The sequence below is a fragment of the Pseudorca crassidens genome, unplaced genomic scaffold (assembly GCF_039906515.1).
Source record: "Pseudorca crassidens isolate mPseCra1 unplaced genomic scaffold, mPseCra1.hap1 Scaffold_63, whole genome shotgun sequence".
Classification (NCBI taxonomy): domain Eukaryota; kingdom Metazoa; phylum Chordata; class Mammalia; order Artiodactyla; family Delphinidae; genus Pseudorca; species Pseudorca crassidens.
Genome location: NW_027136315.1, coordinates 2,221,308 through 2,234,084, shown reverse-complemented (window position 1 = coordinate 2,234,084; position 12,777 = coordinate 2,221,308). Strand labels below are relative to the sequence as shown.

General features: G+C 43.8%; 1 long non-coding RNA gene across 1 annotated transcript in view; it reads left to right on the top strand.

Moving 5' to 3' along the window:
• The window catches only part of LOC137218216 (uncharacterized), a 445,417-nt gene that overhangs the window by 183,999 nt on the left and 248,641 nt on the right, over positions 1 to 12,777 (top strand). The window lies entirely within an intron of this gene.

Here is a 12,777-nt window from a genome sequence, read left to right as displayed (position 1 = left end):
ACACCTCCAGCTAGTCTCTCATTGGTTCTCGCTATTCCTGTTCATCTTCCGCAGAAATTGCAAACTGGGCCAAACAGGAGGTTAAAGGCGCTGACTCTCCAAGTGGGGAGAGTGTTAGTAAAGCGTCTGGAATGTTGCACCCGACTACCAGGGGATTAAAACTGAGACATATTTGAACACGTCTCCCGTTCACACGGTTGATCATACTCTGGGTTCCACATGCATGTTTTAGCTGAAGGAAGAATACCTTAAACCTGGAGAGTTGAGACCCGTGGAATGGGTACCATGCAATATGACTTCAAAGGGTCTTCATTTGCTCACCGAACCTCTCCAATCCTATCACTGCTGCGTTTATGCCCCTGTACACACACTTGATTCTCTTTTGGAGACATAGCAATCCATAGGTTTTAAGATACTTACTAGTCAGGTACATTCTTAGGCGTTTAATATGGGGTGTTGAGTCCATTTCGTTGAGCAAGGAGTAGCTCTTGTCTATTCCATATTTGGCTTAAGGAACTTTATCTGTGCTCATTTCAATCTCTGGTTTTATGCAGCACCCCAACTCACCTTTCCCCTTAAGCAAGCATAAGTTGGTTTTCTAAATTTGAGACCCTCTTCTGTTTTGGAATTCAGTTCCTGTGTAGCCAAGTTTACATTCTGTGTATTACTGATATCTTATGATGTTTCTTTTTCTGTGTGACTTATTTCAGTTAGAATCATCGTACCTGAATCCACTCATTATGCTGCTACGGGCCTGATGACATAGATTTCATTGCTGAGTGATACTGCATTGTACATAAGTACCACAGTTCTTTATCCATTTTTCACTTTCTGTGATACTGAACTTGTACGGTAAACGAGGTTCTTGTAAACAGAGGCGTCCCAAACTTTGGGGTGGCTGTGTCTTTTTGATTTTAATTTCCCTAAGCTATAGGACCATAAGTGGAAGTGCCCTAGGCTCTGTTGCTTTGTTTTTTAGATGTTTCAGGAAACACCATACACTTCTCCCGAGTGTCTGTTGGCAATTTACATCCCGCCCATCAGCATAACAAGGCTCCCAGTTCTCCATGGCCTGTCCTGCCTTTCTGGATTTTACACTTTTTTCAGATGGCCCTTTTGACCGGGGGGAAGTGAGACTTCATTGTAGTGCAGATTTCCTTTGCAAGCTTGCTTGGTTGGCCAAAAAGGGCGTATGCGTTTTTTCCTGAATATATTCAGGAAAAAACACATACGCCCTTTTTGGCCAAGTGCATCATTGTGGACGTTCTGCCTCTTTTCCTATGCTTTCAATGCAATTCCAGTCTACCTCCTGAAATCGGTTTCCTGCAATTCTGCCCCGCTTTCAAGTCCTCTTGGCAGCCTTACTTCAGTATATTTTTGGACGATAGCTGTCATTTATAACTCTGCAGGTTTGTGAATTACAGTGCCCCTGAGCTCCTTTCTTCAACTCGCTTTCTTTTGAGCTGGCCGCAACACAGCAGGATGGCTTCAGGCCATAATCTGGTTCCGGCATGGCACGCTGAGCCTTTGGTTATTTCCTCTTCCTGGTGGGAAATGAGAGTTAAATTTGCCCGTCCAGACACCTCCAGCTAGTCTCTCATTGGTTCTCCCTATTCCTGTTCATCTTCCGCAGAAATTGCAAACTGGGCCAAACAGGAGGTTAAAGGCTCTGACTCTCCAAGTGGGGAGAGTGTTAGTAAAGCGTCTGGAATGTTGCACCCGAGTACCAGGGGAGGAAAACTGAGACATATTTGAACACGTCTCCCGTTCACACGGTTGATCATACTCTGGGTTCCACATGCATGTTTTAGCTGAAGGAAGAATACCTTAAACCTGGAGAGTTGAGACCCGTGGAATGGGTACCATGCAATATGACTTCAAAGGGTCTTCATTTGCTCACCGAACCTCTCCAATCCTATCACTGCTGCGTTTATGCCCCTGTACACATGCTTGATTCTCTTTCGGAGACATAGCAATCCATAGGTTTTAAGATATTACTAGTCAGGTACATTCTTAGGCGTTTAATATGGGGTGTTGAGTCCATTTCGTTGAGCAAGGAGTAGCTCTTGTCTATTCCATATTTGGCTTAAGGAACTTTATCTGTGCTCATTTCAATCTCTGGTTTTATGCAGCCGCCCAACTCACATTTCCCCTTAAGCAAGCATAAGTTGGTTTTCTAATTTGAGACCCTGTTCTGTTCTGTAATTCAGTTCCTGTGTAGCCAAGTTTACATTCCGTGTATTACTGATATCTTATGATGTTTCTTTTTCTGTGTGACTTATTTCAGTTAGAATCATCATACCTGAATCCACTCATTGTGCTGCTAAGGGCCTGATGACATAGATTTCATTGCTGAGTGATATTGCTTTGTAAGTAAATACCACAACTTCTTTATCCATTTTTCACTTTCTGCGATGTTGAACTTGTACTGTAAACGAGGTTCTTGTAAACAGAGCCGTTCCATACTTTGGGGTGGCTGTGTCTTTTTGATTTTAATTTCCCTAAGCTATAGGACCATAAGTGGAAGTGCCCTAGGCTCTGTTGCTTTGTTTTTTAGATGTTTCAGGAAACACCATACACTTCTCCCGAGTGTCTGTTGGCAATTTACATCCCATCCATCAGCATAACAAGGCTCCCAGTTCTCCATGGCCTGTCCTGCCTTTCTGGATTTTACACTTTTTTCAGATGGCCCTTTTGACCGGGGGGAAGTGAGACTTCATTGTAGTGCAGATTTCCTTTGCAAGCTTGCTTGGTTGGCCAAAAAGGGCGTATGCGTTTTTTCCTGAATATATTCAGGAAAAAACGCATACGCCCTTTTTGGCCAAGTGCATCATTGTGGACGTTCTGCCTCTTTTTCTATGCTTTCAATGCAATTCCAGTCTACCTCCTGAAATCGGTTTCCTGCAATTCTGCCCCGCTTTCAAGTCCTCTTGGCAGCCTTACTTCAGTATATTTTTGGACGATAGCTGTCATTTATAACTCTGCAGGTTTGTGAATTACAGTGCCCCTGAGCTCCTTTCTTCAACTCGCTTTCTTGTGAGCTGGCCGCAACACCGCAGGATGGCTTCAGGCCCTAATCTAGTTCCGGCACGGCACGCTGAGCCTTTGGTTATTTCCTCTTCCTGGTGGGAAATGAGAGTTAAATTTCCCCGTCCAGACACCTCCAGCTAGTCTCTCATTGGTTCTCGCTATTCCTGTTCATCTTGCACAGAAATTGCAAACTGGGCCAAACAGGAGGTTAAAGGCGCTGACTCTCCAAGTGGGGAGAGTGTTAGTAAAGCGTCTGGAATGTTGCACCCGAGTACCAGGGGAGGAAAACTGAGACATATTTGAACACGTCTCCCGTTCACACGGTTGATCATACTCTGGGTTCCACATGCATGTTTTTGCTGAAGGAAGAATACCTTAAACCTGGAGAGTTGAGACCCGTGGAATGGGTACCATACAATATGACTTCAAAGGGTCTTCATTTGCTCAGCGAACCGCTCCAATCCTATCACTGCTGCGTTTATGCCCCTGTACACACGCTTGATTCTCTTTTGGAGACATAGCAATCCATAGGTTTTAAGATACTTACTAGTCAGGTACATTCTTAGGCGTTTAATATGGGGTGTTGAGTCCATTTCGTTGAGCAAGGAGTAGCTCTTTTCTATTCCATATTTGGCTTAAGGAACTTTATCTGTGCTCATTTCAATCTCTGGTTTTATGCAGCACCCCAACTCACCTTTCCCCTTAAGCAAGCATAAGTTGGTTTTCTAAATTTGAGACCCTCTTCTGTTTTGGAATTCATTTCCTGTGTAGCCAAGTTTACATTCTGTGTATTACTGATATCTTATGATGTTTCTTTTTCTGTGTGACTTATTTCAGTTAGAATCATCGTACCTGAATCCACTCATTATGCTGCTACGGGCCTGATGACATAGATTTCATTGCTGAGTGATACTGCATTGTACATAAGTACCACAAGTTCTTTATCCATTTTTCACTTTCTGTGATACTGAACTTGTACGGTAAACGAGGTTCTTGTAAACAGAGGCGTCCCAAACTTTGGGGTGGCTGTGTCTTTTTGATTTTAATTTCCCTAAGCTATAGGACCATAAGTAGAAGTGCCCTAGGCTCTGTTGCTTTGTTTTTTAGATGTTTCAGGAAACACCATACACTTCTCCCGAGTGTCTGTTGGCAATTTACATCCCGCCCATCAGCATAACAAGGCTCCCAGTTCTCCATGGCCTGTCCTGCCTTTCTGGATTTTACACTTTTTTCAGATGGCCCTTTTGACTGGGGGGAAGTGAGACTTCATTGTAGTGCACATTTCGTTTGCAAGCTTGCTTGGTTGGCCAAAAAGGGCGTATGCGTTTTTTCCTGAATATATTCAGGAAAAAACGCATACGCCCTTTTTGGCCAAGTGCATCATTGTGGACGTTCTGCCTCTTTTCCTATGCTTTCAATGCAATTCCAGTCTACCTCCTGAAATCAGTTTCCTGCAATTCTGCCCCGCTTTCAAGTCCTCTTGGCAGCCTTACTTCAGTATATTTTTGGACGATAGCTGTCATTTATAACTCTGCAGGTTTGTGAATTACAGTGCCCCTGAGCTCCTTTCTTCAACTCGCATTCTTGTGACCTGGCTGCAACACCGCAGCATGGCTTCAGGCCCTAATCTGGTTCCGGCACCGCACGCTGAGCCTTTGGTTAATTCCTCTTCCTGGTGGGAAATGAGAGTTAAATTTGCCCGTCCAGACACCTCCAGCTAGTCTCTCATTGGTTCTCGCTATTCCTGTTCATCTTCCGCAGAAATTGCAAACTGGGCCAAACAGGAGGTTAAAGGCGCTGACTCTCCAAGTCGGGAGAGTGTTAGTAAAGCGTCTGGAATGTTGCACCCGAGTACCAGGGCAAGAAAACTGAGACATACTTGAACACGTCTCCCGTTCACACGGTTGATCATACTCTGGGTTCCACATGCATGTTTTAGCTGAAGGAAGAATAACTTAAACCTGGAGAGTTGAGACCCGTGTAATGGGTACCATGCAATATGACTTCAAAGGGTCTTCATTTGCTCACCGAACCTCTCCAATCCTGTCACAGCTGTGTTTATGCCCCTGTACACAAGCTTGATTCTCTTTTGGAGACATAGCAATCCATAGGTTTTAAGATACTTACTAGTCAGGTACATTGTTAGGCGTTTAATATGGGGTGTTGAGGCCATATCGTTGAGAAAGGAGTAGCTCTTGTCTATTCCATATATGGCTTAAGGAACTTTATCTGTGCTCATTTCAATCTCTGGTTTTATGCAGCACCCCAACTCACCTTTCCCCTTAAGCAAGCATAAGTTGGTTTTCTAAATATGAGACCCTCTTCTGTTTTGGAATTCAGTTCCTGTGTAACCAAGTTTACATTCTGTGTATTACTGATATCTTATGATGTTTCTTTTTCTGTGTGACTTATTTCAGTTAGAATCATCGTACCTGAATCCACTCATTATGCTGCTACGGGCCTGATGACATAGATTTCATTGCTGAGTGATACTGCATTGTACATAAGTACCACAAGTTCTTTATCCATTTTTCACTATCTGTGATACTGAACTTGTACGGTAAACGAGGTTCTTGTAAACAGAGGCGTCCCAAACTTTGGGGTGGCTGTGTCTTTTTGATTTTAATTTCCCTAAGCTATAGGACCATAAGTGGAAGTGCCCTAGGCTCTGTTGCTTTGTTTTTTAGATGTTTCAGGAAACACCATACACTTCTCCCAAGTTTCTGTTGGCAATTTACATCCCGCCCATCAGTATAACAAGGCTCCCAGTTCTCCATGGCCTGTCCTGCCTTTCTGGATTTTACACTTTTTTCAGATGGCCCTTTTGACCGGGGGGAAGTGAGACTTCATTGTAGTGCAGATTTCCTTTGCAAGCTTGCTTGGTTGGCCAAAAAGGGCGTATGCGTTTTTTCCTGAATATATTCAGGAAAAAACGCATACGCCCTTTTTGGCCAAGTGCATCATTGTGGACGTTCTGCCTCTTTTCCTATGCTTTCAATGCAATTCCAGTCTACCTCCTGAAATCGGTTTCCTGCAATTCTGCCCCGCTTTCAAGTCCTCTTGGCAGCCTTACTTCAGTATATTTTTGGACGATAGCTGTCATTTATAACTCTGCAGGTTTGTGAATTACAGTGCCCCTGAGCTCCTTTCTTCAACTCGCATTCTTGTGACCTGGCCGCAACACCGCAGCATGGCTTCAGGCCCTAATCTGGTTCCGGCATGGCACGCTGAGCCTTTGGTTATTTCCTCTTCCTGGTGGGAAATGAGAGTTAAATTTGCCCGTCCAGACACCTCCAGCTAGTCTCTCATTGGTTCTCGCTATTCCTGTTCATCTTCCGCAGAAATTGGAAACTGGGCCAAACAGGAGGTTAAAGGGACTGACTCTCCAAGTGGGGAGAGTGTTAGTAAAGCGTCTGGAATGTTGCACCCGAGTACCAGGGTACGAAAACTGAGACATATTTGAACACGTCACCCGATCACATGGTTGATCATACTCTAGGTTCCACATGCATGTTTTAGCTGAAGGAAGAATACCTTAAACCTGGGTAGTTGAAACCCGTGAAATGGGTAACATGCAATATGACTTTAAAGGGTCTTTATTTGCTCACCAAACCTCTCCAATCCTATCACTGCTGCGTTTATGCCCCTGTACACATGCTTGATTCTCTTTCGGAGACATAGCAATCCATAGGTTTTAAGATATTACTAGTCAGGTACATTCTTAGGCGTTTAATATGGGGTGTTGAGTCCATTTCGTTGAGCAAGGAGTAGCTCTTGTCTATTCCATATTTGGCTTAAGGAACTTTATCTGTGCTCATTTCAATCTCTGGTTTTATGCAGCCGCCCAACTCACATTTCCCCTTAAGCAAGCATAAGTTGGTTTTCTAATTTGAGACCCTGTTCTGTTCTGTAATTCAGTTCCTGTGTAGCCAAGTTTACATTCCGTGTATTACTGATATCTTATGATGTTTCTTTTTCTGTGTGACTTATTTCAGTTAGAATCATCATACCTGAATCCACTCATTGTGCTGCTAAGGGCCTGATGACATAGATTTCATTGCTGAGTGATATTGCTTTGTAAGTAAATACCACAACTTCTTTATCCATTTTTCACTTTCTGCGATGTTGAACTTGTACTGTAAACGAGGTTCTTGTAAACAGAGCCATCCCAAACTTTGGGGTGGCTGTGTCTTTTTGATTTTAATTTCCCTAAGCTATAGGACCATAAGTGGAAGTGCCCTAGGCTCTGTTGCTTTGTTTTTTAGATGTTTCAGGAAACACCATACACTTCTCCCGAGTGTCTGTTGGCAATTTACATCCCGCCCATCAGCATAACAAGGCTCCCAGTTCTCCATGGCCTGTCCTGCCTTTCTGGATTTTACACTTTTTTCAGATGGCCCTTTTGACCGGGGGGAAGTGAGACTTCATTGTAGTGCAGATTTCCTTTGCAAGCTTACTTGGTTGGCCAAAAAGGGCGTATGCGTTTTTTCCTGAATATATTCAGGAAAAAACGCATACGCCCTTTTTGGCCAAGTGCATCATTGTGGACGTTCTGCCTCTTTTCCTATGCTTTCAATGCAATTCCAGTCTACCTCCTAAAATCGGATTCCTGCAATTCTGCCCCGCTTTCAAGTCCTCTTGGCAGCCTTACTTCAGTATATTTTTGGATGATAGCTGTCATTTATAACTCTGCAGGTTTGTGAATTACAGTGCCCCTGAGCTCCTTTCTTCAACTCGCTTTCTTGTGAGCTGGCCGCAACACCGCAGGATGGCTTCAGGCCCTAATCTGGTTCCGGCACGGCACGCTGAGCCTTTGCTTATTTCCTCTTCCTGGTGGGAAATGAGAGTTAAATTTGCCCGTCCAGACACCTCCAGCTAGTCTCTCATTGGTTCTCGCTATTCCTGTTCATCTTCCGCAGAAATTGCAAACTGGGCCAAACAGGAGGTTAAAGGCGCTGACTCTCCAAGTGGGGAGAGTGTTAGTAAAGCGTCTGGAATGTTGCACCCGAGTACCAGCGTACGAAAACTGAGACATATTTGAACACGTCTCCCGATCACACGGTTGATCATACTCTTGGTTCCACATGCATGTTTTAGCTGAAGGAAGAATACCTTAAACCTGGGTAGTTGAAACCCGTGGAATGGGTACCATGCAATATGACTTCAAAGGATCTTCATTTGCTCACCGAACCTCTCCAATCCTATCACTGCTGCGTTTATGCCCCTGTACACACGCTTGATTCTCTTTTGGAGACATAGCAATCCCTAGGTTTTAAGATACTTACTAGTCAGGTACATTCTTAGGCGTTTAATATGCGGTGTTGAGTCCATTTCATTGAGCAAGGAGTAGCTCTTGTCTATTCTATATTTGGCTTAAGGAACTTTATCTGTGCTCATTTCAATCTCTGGTTTTATGCAGCACCCCAACTCACCTTTCCCCTTAAGCAAGCATAAGTTGGTTTTCTAATTTGAGACCCTGTTCTGTTCTGTAATTCAGTTCCTGTGTAGCCAAGTTTACATTCCGTGTATTACTGATATCTTATGATGTTTCTTTTTCTGTGTGACTTATTTCAGTTAGAATCATCATACCTGAATCCACTCATTGTGCTGCTAAGGGCCTGATGACATAGATTTCATTGCTGAGTGATATTGCTTTGTAAGTAAATACCACAACTTCTTTATCCATTTTTCACTTTCTGCAATGTTGAACTTGTACTGTAAACGAGGTTCTTGTAAACAGAGCCGTTCCATACTTTGGGGTGGCTGTGTCTTTTTGATTTTAATTTCCCTAAGCTATAGGACCATAAGTGGAAGTGCCCTAGGCTCTGTTGCTGTGTTTTTTAGATGTTTCAGGAAACACCATACACTTCTCCCGAGTGTCTGTAGGCAATTTACATCCCGCCCATCAGCATAACAAGGCTCCCAGTTCTCCATGGCCTGTCCTGCCTTTCTGGATTTTACACTTTTTTCAGATGGCCCTTTTGACCGGGGGGAAGTGAGACTTCATTGTAGTGCAGATTTCCTTTGCAAGCTTGCTTGGTTGGCCAAAAAGGGCGTATGCGTTTTTTCCTGAATATATTCAGGAAAAAACGCATACGCCCTTTTTGGCCAAGTGCATCATTGTGGACGTTCTGCCTCTTTTTCTATGCTTTCAATGCAATTCCAGTCTACCTCCTGAAATCGGTTTCCTGCAATTCTGCCCCGCTTTCAAGTCCTCTTGGCAGCCTTACTTCAGTATATTTTTGGACGATAGCTGTCATTTATAACTCTGCAGGTTTGTGAATTACAGTGCCCCTGAGCTCCTTTCTTCAACTCGCATTCTTGTGACCTGGCCGCAACACCGCAGCATGGCTTCAGGCCCTAATCTGGTTCCGGCATGGCACGCTGAGCCTTTGGTTATTTCCTCTTCCTGGTGGGAAATGAGAGTTAAATTTGCCCGTCCAGACACCTCCAGCTAGTCTCTCATTGGTTCTCGCTATTCCTGTTCATCTTCCGCAGAAATTGCAAACTGGGCCAAACAGGAGGTTAAAGGGACTGACTCTCCAAGTGGGGAGAGTGTTAGTAAAGCGTCTGGAATGTTGCACCCGAGTACCAGGGTACGAAAACTGAGACATATTTGAACACGTCACCCGATCACATGGTTGATCATACTCTAGGTTCCACATGCATGTTTTAGCTGAAGGAAGAATACCTTAAACCTGGGTAGTTGAAACCCGTGAAATGGGTAACATGCAATATGACTTTAAAGGGTCTTTATTTGCTCACCAAACCTCTCCAATCCTATCACTGCTGCGTTTATGCCCCTGTACACATGCTTGATTCTCTTTCGGAGACATAGCAATCCATAGGTTTTAAGATATTACTAGTCAGGTACATTCTTAGGCGTTTAATATGGGGTGTTGAGTCCATTTCGTTGAGCAAGGAGTAGCTCTTGTCTATTCCATATTTGGCTTAAGGAACTTTATCTGTGCTCATTTCAATCTCTGGTTTTATGCAGCCGCCCAACTCACATTTCCCCTTAAGCAAGCATAAGTTGGTTTTCTAATTTGAGACCCTGTTCTGTTCTGTAATTCAGTTCCTGTGTAGCCAAGTTTACATTCCGTGTATTACTGATATCTTATGATGTTTCTTTTTCTGTGTGACTTATTTCAGTTAGAATCATCATACCTGAATCCACTCATTGTGCTGCTAAGGGCCTGATGACATAGATTTCATTGCTGAGTGATATTGCTTTGTAAGTAAATACCACAACTTCTTTATCCATTTTTCACTTTCTGCGATGTTGAACTTGTACTGTAAACGAGGTTCTTGTAAACAGAGCCATCCCAAACTTTGGGGTGGCTGTGTCTTTTTGATTTTAATTTCCCTAAGCTATAGGACCATAAGTGGAAGTGCCCTAGGCTCTGTTGCTTTGTTTTTTAGATGTTTCAGGAAACACCATACACTTCTCCCGAGTGTCTGTTGGCAATTTACATCCCGCCCATCAGCATAACAAGGCTCCCAGTTCTCCATGGCCTGTCCTGCCTTTCTGGATTTTACACTTTTTTCAGATGGCCCTTTTGACCGGGGGGAAGTGAGACTTCATTGTAGTGCAGATTTCCTTTGCAAGCTTACTTGGTTGGCCAAAAAGGGCGTATGCGTTTTTTCCTGAATATATTCAGGAAAAAACGCATACGCCCTTTTTGGCCAAGTGCATCATTGTGGACGTTCTGCCTCTTTTCCTATGCTTTCAATGCAATTCCAGTCTACCTCCTGAAATCGGATTCCTGCAATTCTGCCCCGCTTTCAAGTCCTCTTGGCAGCCTTACTTCAGTATATTTTTGGATGATAGCTGTCATTTATAACTCTGCAGGTTTGTGAATTACAGTGCCCCTGAGCTCCTTTCTTCAACTCGCTTTCTTGTGAGCTGGCCGCAACACCGCAGGATGGCTTCAGGCCCTAATCTGGTTCCGGCACGGCACGCTGAGCCTTTGCTTATTTCCTCTTCCTGGTGGGAAATGAGAGTTAAATTTGCCCGTCCAGACACCTCCAGCTAGTCTCTCATTGGTTCTCGCTATTCCTGTTCATCTTCCGCAGAAATTGCAAACTGGGCCAAACAGGAGGTTAAAGGCGCTGACTCTCCAAGTGGGGAGAGTGTTAGTAAAGCGTCTGGAATGTTGCACCCGAGTACCAGCGTACGAAAACTGAGACATATTTGAACACGTCTCCCGATCACACGGTTGATCATACTCTTGGTTCCACATGCATGTTTTAGCTGAAGGAAGAATACCTTAAACCTGGGTAGTTGAAACCCGTGGAATGGGTACCATGCAATATGACTTCAAAGGATCTTCATTTGCTCACCGAACCTCTCCAATCCTATCACTGCTGCGTTTATGCCCCTGTACACACGCTTGATTCTCTTTTGGAGACATAGCAATCCCTAGGTTTTAAGATACTTACTAGTCAGGTACATTCTTAGGCGTTTAATATGCGGTGTTGAGTCCATTTCATTGAGCAAGGAGTAGCTCTTGTCTATTCTATATTTGGCTTAAGGAACTTTATCTGTGCTCATTTCAATCTCTGGTTTTATGCAGCACCCCAACTCACCTTTCCCCTTAAGCAAGCATAAGTTGGTTTTCTAATTTGAGACCCTGTTCTGTTCTGTAATTCAGTTCCTGTGTAGCCAAGTTTACATTCCGTGTATTACTGATATCTTATGATGTTTCTTTTTCTGTGTGACTTATTTCAGTTAGAATCATCATACCTGAATCCACTCATTGTGCTGCTAAGGGCCTGATGACATAGATTTCATTGCTGAGTGATATTGCTTTGTAAGTAAATACCACAACTTCTTTATCCATTTTTCACTTTCTGCAATGTTGAACTTGTACTGTAAACGAGGTTCTTGTAAACAGAGCCGTTCCATACTTTGGGGTGGCTGTGTCTTTTTGATTTTAATTTCCCTAAGCTATAGGACCATAAGTGGAAGTGCCCTAGGCTCTGTTGCTTTGTTTTTTAGATGTTTCAGGAAACACCATACACTTCTCCTGAGTGTCTGTTGGCAATTTACATCCCGCCCATCAGCATAACAAGGCTCCCAGTTCTCCATGGCCTGTCCTGCCTTTCTGGATTTTACACTTTTTTCAGATGGCCCTTTTGACCGGGGGGAAGTGAGACTTCATTGTAGTGCAGATTTCCTTTGCAAGTTTGCTTGGTTGGCCAAAAAGGGCGTATGCGTTTTTTCCTGAATATATTCAGGAAAAAACGCATACGCCCTTTTTGGCCAAGTGCATCATTGTGGACGTTCTGCCTCTTTTTCTATGCTTTCAATGCAATTCCAGTCTACCTCCTGAAATCGGTTTCCTGCAATTCTGCCCCGCTTTCAAGTCCTCTTGGCAGCCTTACTTCAGTATATTTTTGGACGATAGCTGTCATTTATAACTCTGCAGGTTTGTGAATTACAGTGCCCCTGAGCTCCTTTCTTCAACTCGCTTTCTTGTGAGCTGGCCGCAACACCGCAGGATGGCTTCAGGCCCTAATCTGGTTCCGGCACGGCACGCTGAGCCTTTGGTTATTTCCTCTTCCTGGTGGGAAATGAGAGTTAAATTTGCCCGTCCAGACACCTCCAGCTAGTCTCTCATTGGTTCTCGCTATTCCTGTTCATCTTGCGCAGAAATTGCAAACTGGGCCAAACAGGAGGTTAAAGGCGCTGACTCTCCAAGTGGGGAGAGTGTTAGTAAAGCGTCTGGAATGTTGCACCCGAGT